This window comes from Pinus tabuliformis, chromosome X (genome assembly GCF_031772625.1).
Source record: "Pinus tabuliformis cultivar Carrire ecotype Pingquan chromosome X, CPIR1, whole genome shotgun sequence".
In the NCBI taxonomy this organism is placed as follows: domain Eukaryota; kingdom Viridiplantae; phylum Streptophyta; class Pinopsida; order Pinales; family Pinaceae; genus Pinus; species Pinus tabuliformis.
In genome coordinates, this window is record NC_142308.1 from 374,183,658 (window position 1) to 374,197,076 (window position 13,419).

General features: G+C 36.9%; 1 pseudogene; it reads left to right on the forward strand.

Moving 5' to 3' along the window:
* Positions 1-12,785: 12,785 nt before the first annotated feature.
* Positions 12,786-13,088, forward strand: LOC149140062 (small ribosomal subunit protein eS25z pseudogene; annotated as a pseudogene).
* Positions 13,089-13,419: the final 331 nt, after the last annotated feature.

A 13,419-nucleotide genomic window follows, 5' to 3' on the forward strand; every position in this document is an offset into this window, starting at 1 on the left:
AAATTCACAATCTTTGGTAAGTAATTTGAAAAGAGGGGATGCTATCTTCGTGAAGTTTTCAATAAATCTTCTGTAGTAACCAGTAAACCCAAGAAAACTTCTAACATCTCTTTGGCAATTTGGAACAGGTAACTTAGAGATGACTTCTACTTTAGATCTATCAACTTTGATTCCATCTCCTGAAATATGATGTCCTAAAACAATCCCTTCAGTAAACATCATAAAACACTTTTCATGACTTAAAGAAAGATTTGTTTCCTTACATCTTACCAGTACTTTTTCCAAATTTGCCAAAGCTTCTTCAAATGTATTACCATAGACTGTGAAATCGTCCATGTAAACCTCTACACAATCATGAATCAGATCTGAGAAAATTCCTAGTACAGCCCTTTGAAATGTGGCTGGTGCATTGCATAAACCAAAAGGGAGTACTCGATAGGCAAAAGTCCCCCAAGGACAAGTAAAGGTGGTTTTGTCTTGATCTTCAGGTGCTACCTGAATCTGATTGTAACCACTAAAACCATCCAAGAATGAGAAATACTTTTTACCTGCTAAAGTGTCTAATACCTGATCAATAAAAGGTAGAGGAAAATGATCCTTTAAGGTTGCCTTGTTCAATTCTCGATAGTCAATGCAAACTCTCCATTTACCATTCTTTTTGGGTACTATAACCAAGGGAGAAACCCATTGGCTATCTGAAATGGGGTAAATGAAGTTTACCTTGAGCAATTTCTGAAGTTCTTCTTTCACAATTTCCCTAAGATTTGGATTCATCCGTCTTTGTGGCTGCCTAATAGGTCTGCTGTTTTCTTCAATGTAAATATGATGAATACAAGTCTTAGGGTCGATTCCTTTCATGTCGGTATATTCCCATGCAAAGGCAGTGGAATGTTTTTGCAACAGTTTAGTTAATTCTTCTTGTTGTAGTCTTTCCAAGTTTTTGTTAATGTTTAATGTTTTTCCTGGAAAGATTTCAACTGAAGAACTACCAAACTCTTCCATTGAGAAGAGAGACATTTGTCTAGAGGAGAGATATTCAATATCTGCATCTAACTGGAATTGTGAAGAGTCATATTCTAAAGGTGCCTCAAAATTTTCTAATGTATTTAGAATTTGACTGTCCTCACTGATTTCAGAGATGGTTAGAACAGGTTGAAGAGTTTCCTCATCATTAATCCACTCATCTTCTCCTATTTCTGTTATTGCCTTTGCGGGAGGATACAAGTTGAATTTCTTGGTAGAATTACCATCTGATATATACATGTCTCCCGACCTACAACTTATGAAAGCATCAGCTGTGGCCAGCCAAGGTCTTCCTAAAATAAGAGGATGTCCTCCTAGATTGTTCTTGGGAGTTAAAATCATAAAATCAACTGGATACTCCCAAGAGTCTAGTGAGACTGGAATGTCTTCCAATACACCATCAGGTTTAATGATTGATCTGTCTGCAAGTTGCAGCAAAGTAGGTGTAAAGAGAAGATTAGGAAGTTTTAACTGATCCATGGTCTGTCTACTCATAATGTTGATAGCGGCTCCTAAGTCAATCAAAGTATTTGGGATTTCAACCCCATTAATATGAGTTTTAACAATAGGGCTACCGGGATCTACATATTTTTGCATGGTAATTTTACCCATCATAATGTCTGCAATTTTTCCAACTAGATGTATCCTTTTTGTGTCTCTGGTTCTTTTTATTGTTTTTTTCAAACTCATCTCCTTTATTGTCTTTGCTAGAATGGGAATCTCCTTAATGGCTGTTAACAAGGGGATCTTGATACAGACATTTTTTAATTCATCTAGAAAGCTATAGTCAGGCAACCAAATCTGCTTCTCCACTCCTTTATCAATTTGCAATCTTTCAGGAAAAGGAGGAATAGTTGAAGATGTAGGTTGCTCTACTAAGGGAATTGACTCTTTTTCTTTTTCTTTAATGCTTGGGTTTTGAAGGGATACTTCAGAACCTTTATTGGCTTTGAGAGATTCTTCCTCAGAAATGCTTGGTTGTTGAGTACTTGTAGAAGGTTGGTCTAAGATTCTACCTGATCTGAGTTGGACCTCATTGAGAGGGACAACCATATAGGTAGGGAATGGTTGACCTTCCATAAGTGGTTGACCTTCCATCACATAAGCATTTTGAGGATTCCTATTATTGGGGTTTGGTTGAGGTTGAGAGGGAAGTTGATTTGGCCTCTGCTGAGATTGTAACAAGAGTTGAGAATTTTGATTTTGTGGAGGAGATTGTTGTTGAGGGAATGGTAATGACAATTGTTGACCTTGATTTGGAAGTTGGGGAGCTTGCTGATTCTGAAAGGATTGAGGATATTGATAGAATTGGGCAAATCTCCCATAAGGATTTTGCATTTGCATGCTTTGCAACCATGCTTGGAAAGGATTTTGTGGTTGTGACCAAGGTTGTTGCCAAGGATTCCAATTTGGTGGGGGCTGGAAATTCATAGAGTTGTTAGACCCTTGATTTTGCTGCCCCTGCCAAGGTTTCCTTGCAACAAAACAAAGAGATTCAAGCGTACTTGGATCTTCTTGAAAGACTGCTTTGAGGCCAGGGATTGAAGGACATTCCTTGGTCTCATGGGTTTCTGAGCAAATTACACAGGTTTCCACAACTTGTGCTTCCAAGGGACATTCCCTTAAAGCATGCTTCTTTCTACACTTCGGGCAAAAAATGGTCATAGCCTCGGCTTCTGCCTTTTGTTTATTCTGAATCTTAAGGGTATCAATTTGTTCACTAAGACTCCCTAAGATGTCAGTTTTAAATTCATCTAGCATATTACCGATTTCAGCCCTACTCACTGATCCTGTTGCAGATTTATTTGCCCTAAGGAGAGAAGGATCTCTAGGCCCTTTTTGAGTTTTTGATTTGCCTCTTGAGAGATGGGTACATAGTTCTGCTATCTCACTGAGAGGAAGTTGAGAAATATCCCCTTTCCCCATCATGTTTAAGATATCTATCCACTCATCCCTAATGGCTTTTAATAAGAGGGCTTTTAAGGTCTCTTCATCCAAGGTGCTCATTTTTGCTCTTTTTAGATTATATTGAAATCTCTCAAGTAAATCTTCTAAGCTCTCATCTTCTTTTTGCATCATTTTAAAAACTTCACCCTTATGATCAGTAGGCATACAATAGTCCAAATACCTATCCAAAAAGGTTTGTTTCATTTCATCCCAGGTCCTAATGGACTGAGTAACTAATCCCATGAACCATTTCAAAGCTTGATCTTTTAATGTTGATGGGAACAGTTTGAGTTTCTGAGTATCATCCAGATAGTCATAAGTTCGACACACAACTTCAAATTCAAACAAGAATGTTTCAGGGTCCTCAGTTCTTAATCCATGAAAATTTGGGAGGACGGATGGTGATATGTTTTTCATGGTGGCTCGGGAGTCCTCATCAACAATGGGAAACCCAAATGTGTTATCCCCATCTCTATTTCCTCCAATGGGACCTCTACCTCCTCCATTGTTATTGTTATTTCCTCCTCCTCCTCTACCTCTACCTCTACCGCCTCCTTCTTCCTCTGCCATGATGATTCTCCTAGGGATTTCAAAATCTTCTGGTTCTTCTACAAAGGGTGAATGAGAAGAGATTTCTCCTTCCTCTTCAGGTGAGTCTATTTCCTCAATTACAATTGGTTGTCTGGTAGGGGAAAGAGAAGAGTCTCTTCCTAGTTCAAACTCAATAGAAGGTATAGGAGAGTCAACTCTTGGTTCTTGAATTTCAGGACTAGGAGTTTCGGTTGGAGATAAGGGAGGTATCTCTTGTCTATCTCTTGAAGCAGATGGACTTGTAAAAATTGAACTTCGAGCTCTAGCTAAAAACCTTCCCCTAGAATCTCTAGCTCTATGCATGTCATTTTTATTTTATCCTCAAGTCAAGTTAAATAGTTCCTTTTCTGATCTTCCAGTTCACTCTAGGTGCAAGAAGAGAGCATACTTAAGAAACTATTAGATTAATAACTTTCTCCTTTCTGATCCTCCAGATCACTTCAAAGTGCAAGAGGAGAGCATACTTAGATAGGTTATTAACTTCTTTCCTTGAAGTTGTTGTTTTTTTTTTATATTTTTTCTTCTAAGAATATGGCTACTTAATTTCACTTCCCCGGCAACGGCGCCAAAATGTTTAGTCAATTTAGTGTTATCTAAATTGCTAGTATTTATTGTCAACCCGGGGCTCGTAAGCTGATGAAGTGAAGGTGTACTATATGTACTTAAGTATCCTCTTAGAGTTTTTCTTATCGTTGGGGGGTGTTGTTGCGGTTTAATTATGTTCCTAGATGGAATGAGAATTTATACACAAGTGAGTGATGGTGTGTGTGTAGAGTGAATTCTAAATGAGTGGAAGTGTGTGTTGAGTGATTTCTAACTATTTGCTTGAAAGGAAATGCTTGGAATGAATTAATGAAATTGAAAGGACTTGAAATAAACTTGAAAGCAAATGACCACTACCAATGGCACTAGACACCGTTCAAGTTGCTGCTAATAAAAGGAAAAAGAGAGTCACTTTTAAAACCCAAGAATGAAGATTATCTCTCCCTAACTCAATGCCTCAAAGCACATGTACTGTGTAAAGCACGGAAAGAAAGTAGCTTAAGTGGAATTATAAAAGTGAGAAAAATATGCTTGAAAGACTAATGATAATAATTTGCTATTCCTAATACTCTACTTCAGCCATATGTACTATGGGAAGCATGATTAGAAAGTAGTGAGGAAATAGTCTAGGAAACACTTTAAAATCAAAACTTTTACTTTAAAGACTAGTGGTAATGATTTACTCTTTCTAACTCAATACTTCAAAGCACATGTACTGTGTAAAGTAAGGAAAGAAAGTAGCTTAAGAACAGTCCAAAAAGCACCCAAACAAGCTGCAAGTTAGTGATATTTTGATCTTAAAAGATAGTAGTTTATGATGAAGATCATTCATGTATGTTAACAGCTCTTTGAGAAATAAGATTAAAAACTAACTATAAAGACAAAGGCAGCACTTGAATTGTCAACTTCAAATACCATTAGCTGTAAAGCAAACACAACACATATGAAAATAAATCCCGGGCTAAAAGAAACCTGCAAAGAAATAACACTGATCAGCTGAAAATAAAGGGAAACAAGTAAATAAAACTATACATGCTTAAGGAAACAAATGAGAAAATAATGAAATGCTGCACATGAAATACTTTACAAAGGCTGAGATGAGCAGGGGCCCTCTGTTCATTCAGCCACAAGAGAACTCAAAGATCTGGAAACTTTAAAACAGTGCTATATTGATTTCTCCATTTGCAAAAAGTTTACAAACAGAGTGCTGGAATAGCACTAGAAAACAGAGTTCACAAACGCTTCTAAATTCAACACGAGTGCCGCAAAATACAACTAATCCAAAAGTTCTTTGAGCGTACGCAGACGCATCAATTTATAGGAGCTTCTAAGTTATCCTACGCGTACAACTATTTAACAGAAAAACAATAAAACAGTATGCGTATTAATGGTCCTTGGACACATCACGGTTGCGTGGACGAGTTTGGTGGTTCCTGTCATCATAGATAATAAATCCCTGTTGGATTGCGTCCCCTGCCGTCTTTAGAACCTGGACAAATCACCATTGGAGATGACGTGACCAAATAGCTTTCAAACACCGTTAAACCACTTTGAGTTGACCGTGGTTAAACCAGCTTTGACCATGGATGAAAGTGACGTGGAAGGTTGGAACAATAGGATAGGAACCTCGACCACACTGATACCTGAGTGCCCATGTGGCCCATCTAGCAAACCGACACGTGGATCATAGTATTTAACAAAAAGGCTGCAGGATCTTCAGATAGCTGCGGGATCATCAGATAGCTGCGGGATTCCTGCAAGTAAGTCAAAAACTAAACAAATAGTCATCCATTAGCAAAACTTGCTTGATCATGCTTATTGACACTGAATGTAATGATCTGAGAGGTTTTATGGTGGAAATGAGGCAAAAGTGAAGGAAAGATAAGGAAAAGTGGAGGAAAATGGTAGACAAATGGGTGTAAAATAGAGGTTCTACACCAAGCCCAGTGTAGTCAGGTAGCCATTAGACTTAAGCAAATCACAATAGATTTTTATTCTATGTATGGATCTACAATAAGCATTGAAGGATAAATCTCAATGATTTCTTATCTCATGTAAGTATAATAAAACACTAAAATCATGGGCATGCCTTATTCGTTCTGCAAACACAAAATCCCGTCTATAAACTCAATTAAGTGTGACAAAATAAGAATGAAATTACCTCCAACGGGTTCATGGCTCTATCGTCTATAATGTTGAGAATGTTACCATTAGGAAACAAAATTAGCTTCATTACAGTTAAAGCTGCCAATGAAACCACAACATTACAATATCAATATGCTAGCGGTGACTGTACAAAGTAAATTCAAAACAAAAACATATAATTACAACTACCGAGTACCGAGCAGAGGCAACCACTATGTTATCAACACTAATGAAATCTTGGCAGCCGAATTTGGATTTCAAAATGTTATCAAAATTAGCCCAAAGGATATGAAAACGTAAGAATTACCATCATCTAAACCCGTGTTAGATCATATGCATAAGTTCACATAATGATCAGATTCCGAATTTAGATGGGTTTCGCTACTGAAGATGAAAAAATAATTTAAAGAATTTAGAAGGAATAATGAATGTTTTTTTTTTTTTTTTTAATTGTGGGTATTTGCTAGTGAAGACGAAAAACAAATTTAAAGAATTTAGAAGGAACAATGAATGGCATTTTCTTTTAAATTGTATATTTTAGAGCATTTCCAAAATTTGATACATGGAGATTTAGGAATATTCTTGAAATTTGAAACACAAATAATTTTATAACACTTTGCTCATAGAAATGTTTAGTTATATTATATTATTCCAGCTCTCATATTCAGTACCTTTGTATGGGCTTCCAAATATGGCAGACTTCAATTTTCTCCAGGTTGCGAGGAGGCATACAAATATGACAAACTTCAAGCTTCTCGAGATTGTGAAGAGGCATACAAATATGCCAGACATTAAGCTTCTCCAGATTGCCAAGAGGCAGGCAGGCAGATATGTAAGACTTCAAGATTCTCCATATTGCGAAGAGGCATGTAGATATGGAACATTTCATGCATCACAGATATGGAACACTTCATGCATCTCCAAATTGCGAAGAGGCATATAGATATGGCAGACATCAATCTTATGTGTGTCTGCAAAATGCATGCTTGCTTTGTTTGTTTTTATGATCATAATTTCTTTGTTTGTGTTTATGATCATAATCACGTGTGAAGCCTACCACAGAGTGATTTTGCTGAGCTCTGATGGTCCACAGAATGAGATGAAGGTATTCTAGTGTGCTCAGCCGAATGAGCTGAAGATATTTTAGTGCGCTTAGCTGAAAGTATTCTCGTGCGCTAAGGAGAATGAGCTGAACATATTCTGGTGCGCTGCACTGAGGTGCGTTGCACTGAGGAGGATGAGTTGATCCAGGAATATAGTTAAGATCTTAGCATGAGGAATTTTTTTAAAAGAAAGTTGGAAAATTCATTTTAACCAAAGTGTGGTCCCGAACAAAGTTTGGCAAAATTCATTTTATCCAAACTTTGGTTGCTAAATTAAACTAGAATGTTTTATAGAAAGTTTTAAGCAAAGTTTGGTCACTGACTTATGTTTTATGCAAAGGTTAACAAATTCATTTTATCCAAAATTGTTTAGTTGTCCAGTTAAACTAATTTTTATTTTATGCAAAGTGTTTCGTCTCTATTTTATCCAAAGTAGATAGATTAGATATATAATGTGATTTAATGTATTTTAGTTGACCACCCATAGCTTTGTGGCAAGTTGCCAAGCTGCATGCACTTGCGTTGGACTTGGGTTGACCATCTAGGCTCTCGACCATTTGCGCATTACCTTAGTCATGGAGTTTCTCAAGAGGCTCAAGAAGCATATATGCTTTATGCCAATCGACCATCCACCACAAATTATTTATTTATTGACCATCCACAACAACTGATTTTTTCCGACATTGCAGGGCTGCGACTGATTATTGCCATCATTGCAGGACTTACGATATAACCTGTGGAGGACTTTTGCTAAAATTGCAGGACTATAACTGATTTTTGCCAACATTGCAGGACTTACGGTATAACTTGTGGAGGACTTACGGTATAACCTGTGGAGCGCTTCACCCATAAAAGGAAGAAAATGATAGTAACATGCCAAAAAAGCAAACCAAATGGTAAATTGAAATTTTCACCATAAGTTTTAGTTTAGTTCCTATGCAAGTTGTTTCACCATAAATTTCAAACCAAATAATAAATTTCAATTTTCTCCGTAAGTTGCAATTTTCACCGTAAGTTTCAGTTTCAGGTTCAGGTTTCAGTTTCAGTTCTAGGTTCAGGTTTCAGTTTCAGTTTCACGTTTCAGTTCCTATGCAAGTTGTTTCACCATAAATTGCAGTTCCTATGCAAGTTGTTTCACCATAAATTTCAGTTCCTATACAAGTTTTAGTTCCTATTCATTTTCTATCTCACCACTTTAGTTTGTAAAAAAAATAAATATCAACTGTGATATGATGAATCAAATCTTGGCATAAATGAATGAATAAAATCTTAGCATAAATGAATGATTGAATATTTTTTTATTTTATTTAACATATTATGCCAAGTACCAAATGATTATCAATAAATCCTAGAATCTCGGATGAATGATGAATGGTAGTTCATATTAATGAATTCTAGCTAGTATCAGATACCCATACAGTGATGAAAGCTAGTCCCCACATATTATCTAACTAATACCTCCATATAATTGATGAAACCTAGTTTGAGCATGTGCAACTGCTCCAGGGCAAGTAGGATTTATGCTGCATAAAACCTGCAATAAACGAAAACAATCAAATTCAAAACTCAATTCAAAATGAATTCAAAACTCAATTCAAACTTACATTTAATTAGATGAGCTTACCAGAACATAGAGCACTGAGTTTGACTTACTGCAGGAAGGTTAGGAAATCCCACCCACACAATAATAAACAAAAACAAATATAGACGTGATCTATGTAGACCTCCATATGCATAAAGGATGACAACCTCACTGTGAAGAAACTTCAGAAAATTGTTTCCTAGGTTGTTGCTGACGAAAGGTATGTAGATACCTTCCACTGCAAAACTCCATGACCAGGCAAGAGAACTTATCTATCTCAAAATGAGAATACAATGTTAGTAAGAATGGATGATCTAGATTCTAAACAAGAAAGAATCTCTCTCTCGGTCTGCACTCCGAGAGACTTATTCATGTTTTCCAGTGACCCTTTATCCATTACTTTCATTAAGGTCAGTTTCCTTCAACTCTAATAAGTAAACACTCAGAATATCCCCACTTCCCAAGGGCTTCAGAATCCTAAAATGAATCAAACCCAAAAATCCATCTCTGACTTTTACGGCTTGAATGGCATCCCATCTCGTATCATTGCCTTTGTGTGGTTTGTTTAGAGCACTGCTCAAACTACTGCGGTTAATTTCATTTTTGTCACTAACATTACTTTTGTAGTTGGCCACGCTCAGGCTACTCTTCCCACTTTCAACACACTCAAGAGTTTCATTCTTGACATTATCAACGGTTTTGCATTCACAAATCTTTGCATCTACACCCATGCCATCTTGACATTGTCAACGGTTTTCCATTCAAGAATCTTTACATCTGCACCCATGCCATCACTTACCTTCCCACTAAAACTACTCTTGACACTACTAGAATCGGTGATGGTGCTGCTCAAACATCTCTTCAAACTTTTATCAATGTTATTGCATGTACTGAGAGTCCCACACATTGGAACACATGAATCAATGCTCTTCTCTCTAGCTGAGTCTGTTGACACCATGCTCTGATTGCAATCTTTAATTTACAAAATCAATTATTTATCCTGCTACTACTGTTGCTACATTCGTTGGGCTGAACGCAACAGAAATGGATGACTCTAAGAGAAGCTCTAGCCTCGAGCCATGAAGATAGAATCTAAGAATGGGTACCCATGTTTAGCATGGGATTCTAGAAAGGCACGTGGGCCACATGCTAGTTCACGTGTCCATCTCTAATATTTGTTTGTATTTCATTTTATTTTTTATTAACGTTCTAATTTTATTCCAATGTGACATGTAACAGATGTAAGAGTCGATGCATATGCATGACGTGTGCATAATCAGTAGCTAATCAAAATCAAAATCATTTTGTTTCTTGTGTATTATGATGTTGATGAAAGAAGAGCTAAGGAATGATGAAATTGGTGTGCTACAACTGTGCAGAGGGGGAGTAGAAGTTATCCCTATAGGAATGGCTCTATTGAGAACCACCACTTCAATGGAAAAGGAGAGGATTGGCCTTGTTTTGGGGAGGTTAGGCACAAATCAATATTTCATATTCGGTCTCTTGGCATGTGTACTTAAACGCTGAAAGTCATTAGTACTTTTCTGGTGGAAAGGAGATGGGACTTTAGAATGCTTGTGGATTTAGTGGGCATGCCGTCATCTCATGCTGCACTCTACATTGTACTTACAACGTCTGTGCCCCTATGTCAAGGAGTCATTCACTCTCTGTTTCTTGTTTGCTTGGGATTTAGCCTTATAGTCATGTACGATGTAGCTGGAGTAAGACAATTTAGCCTTATAGTCATGTACGATCGAGTTGGAGTAAGACACCATGTAGGCAGAGGTGAATCAAAATCAATGCCCTTGCCCTGCACCTTGTTTTTGGTCAATTGCCAATAAAAGTGACATAAATGGTAAAACATTTGTATATTGTGAAATTTCTCTATGCACCTCAAAATTTCACTGTGGTAGTTTCAATTTTTTATAACTTTGACCTTCTAAGTTACAAAGTCTTCAATCCCTACCTCAAATTTTTTTAATAATCACCATGTTTAGATTAGTACTACTTTCTTCAATATTCTAGTAAATACTACTTTTCTCACGTCTTTATAATTTCCAACTATGGGCCAGAATCTAAAATTGTTTTTTATATCTTAAATTTGAAGTGGGACTTTGTTTGTTTGCCTCTAGATCTTCCATGAAGGTCCAACACCCATAGTGCAATCAAGTACTTTGGCATGTTCTAGCATTTATGCAGGTATTTTAATTAGTGGGTCTCTATTTTTGTGTTTGAAATAATTTCTTTCAATCAAAATTTTGCAGAATTTATTATATACTAAATACTAAATCTACCCGTTCATGTTCAAATCAGGTCTCCAGATTGCTGTAAGATGCATCAAACTATTGTGGATATGGATATGGAGAAGCGGGGTCTATTATATTCTAAATCTTCATTGTTGATATATAATAGTGTCCCAAACTCTGAAACTACTAATATAGAGTATTTCAAATACTGCGATAGCTATCAGAACTTGGCATCTCAAGCACTATAATATGCTTAATATTAGTGTATTTCAAGAGCCTTGATATACATCACATGAGGATATTTCAAGCACTGGAATAGCTACCAGAATCTGGCATCCCAAGTACAGTAATGGATCTCAGAACACTGTGCAGGTTATAGGTGTAAAGTGTGCACGTGGGTCTTTTTATACCATGTAAATCTGCCTTGTAATTGTCGAAGAATTCCCCATGAATGAGAATCACATGCAAACAACTTGTAGTTTCTTGGGTCTTGGAACAGGGTGTGTGTTGTTGGGCGTAATGAAAGACTACAATTGGGATGATATGTGGATAAAATTGGTCTCTCACTGGCTTCTCTGATATGCCCTTGCTATGCATCTACAGGCCCACATCATGGTGGAATATGTTCAACCCTCCAAGTGTTACTTCAATACCCCATGGATGGCACCTACTATTCCCATGGCCTCTCCTCAGACGTTAGAGGAACACTTCAATACCCCTCCAATGGCACCTACTACTCCCATGGCCCCTCCTCAGACTTCAGAGGAATAGGTTTCCAGTAATAGGTTGCTGATTAAAGTGGATGATGGATTGAATTTGGCCATGAAAAGCAATCTGGAAAAGCCATGCTTGCCAGAAAAGCTTAGGAGTCCAAAAGGAGAACACACTAGGGAAGAACATGGGAATACCACTTCTAACAAAAGGCGAAAAGTGCAGTGCACTGATGCACATGAGCAATATCTTATTCAAATCAAAGAATTCAACGACAGACTTACAATGACCAGGGTGGGGAATGATGGGCTATGGGTTTGCATTTGCAAAAAGAAAAGAAGGCACATTGCCTCTTGGTATCAACTGCATTTGGAGATAGATAGTAGCAAAGAAAAAAGAAGGTGCATTGCCTCTTGGTATCAAGGTATCAACTGCAGTTGGAGATGGATAGTAGAAAAGGAAAAGTAGAGGAGGAAACAAGGAAAAAGGCAATTGCCTCTTGTTATCAAGGTATCAACTGTAGTTGGAGATAGATAGTAGAAAAGGAAAAGTAGAGGAGGAAACAAGGAAAAAGGCAAAAAAGGAACACAAATCTGATGTTGTTGCCTTCTATACTAATTGCCCTGAGACTAATTTCATTGAAAGAAACAAATAAAAATTACTTACAAATAAACATTATCCATAGATAAACATTACAAATAAACATTACCCGCACGAACTACCCGCTCCATGCAACACTTGTTGATATGACTAAGTGTTGTAACATTCATAGTATTGACTACGTTCCAAAGGCTCAAGCTTTATGACACAATTGTGGAATAAGGAGAAGGATAAAGCCTTTATCATAATCCGAGGAGGAAAAACAGTAGCCATTTCATTCCCCTGTAACTAAAAATGGGCACTGAAAAGGACAAGGCTCCTCCCCCATCTTCCAAGCCTGCGAAGTCTAGTGGTGGGAAAAAGAAGAAGAGGAAATGGAGCAAAGGAAAGAAAAAGGAGAAGGTGAACAGTTTGGTATTATTGATCACGCCACTTATGATAATATTCTCTCTGAAGTTCCCAAATACAAGCTCATCACCCCTTATTTTGTCAAATAGGCTAAGGATTAATGGTTTACTTGGGAGAAAGGCTATCAAGGATCTGATGGCAGTAGGTTCAATCATGATGATTTATACTCACTCAAGTCAGAGAAACTAGCACATGAGGTGCATTTTTTTAATGTTTGTATGGCAATTAGAATTCTTAATTTTTAAAACAGCCATATAAGTGAGAGTTTGTAGATCAAATGTTTCATCTTTTAGGAGAGTGATAGAAAAGTGTAGAAAATATTTGCAAAATACATTAAATTTGGACAAGTGCTCATCATGTTTTTTTTCAAAATAGTTGTTCTTGATGTAGTTATTTTAAATATTTCATTAAGACTCAATTTTTTAATTTCATGTGGGATGCATGTTTTCATTTTCAAAGCCTTTATCCTACTTAGATTAGGTTAAACTATATGGTAAGAAAACCACCATTATATTGGAAT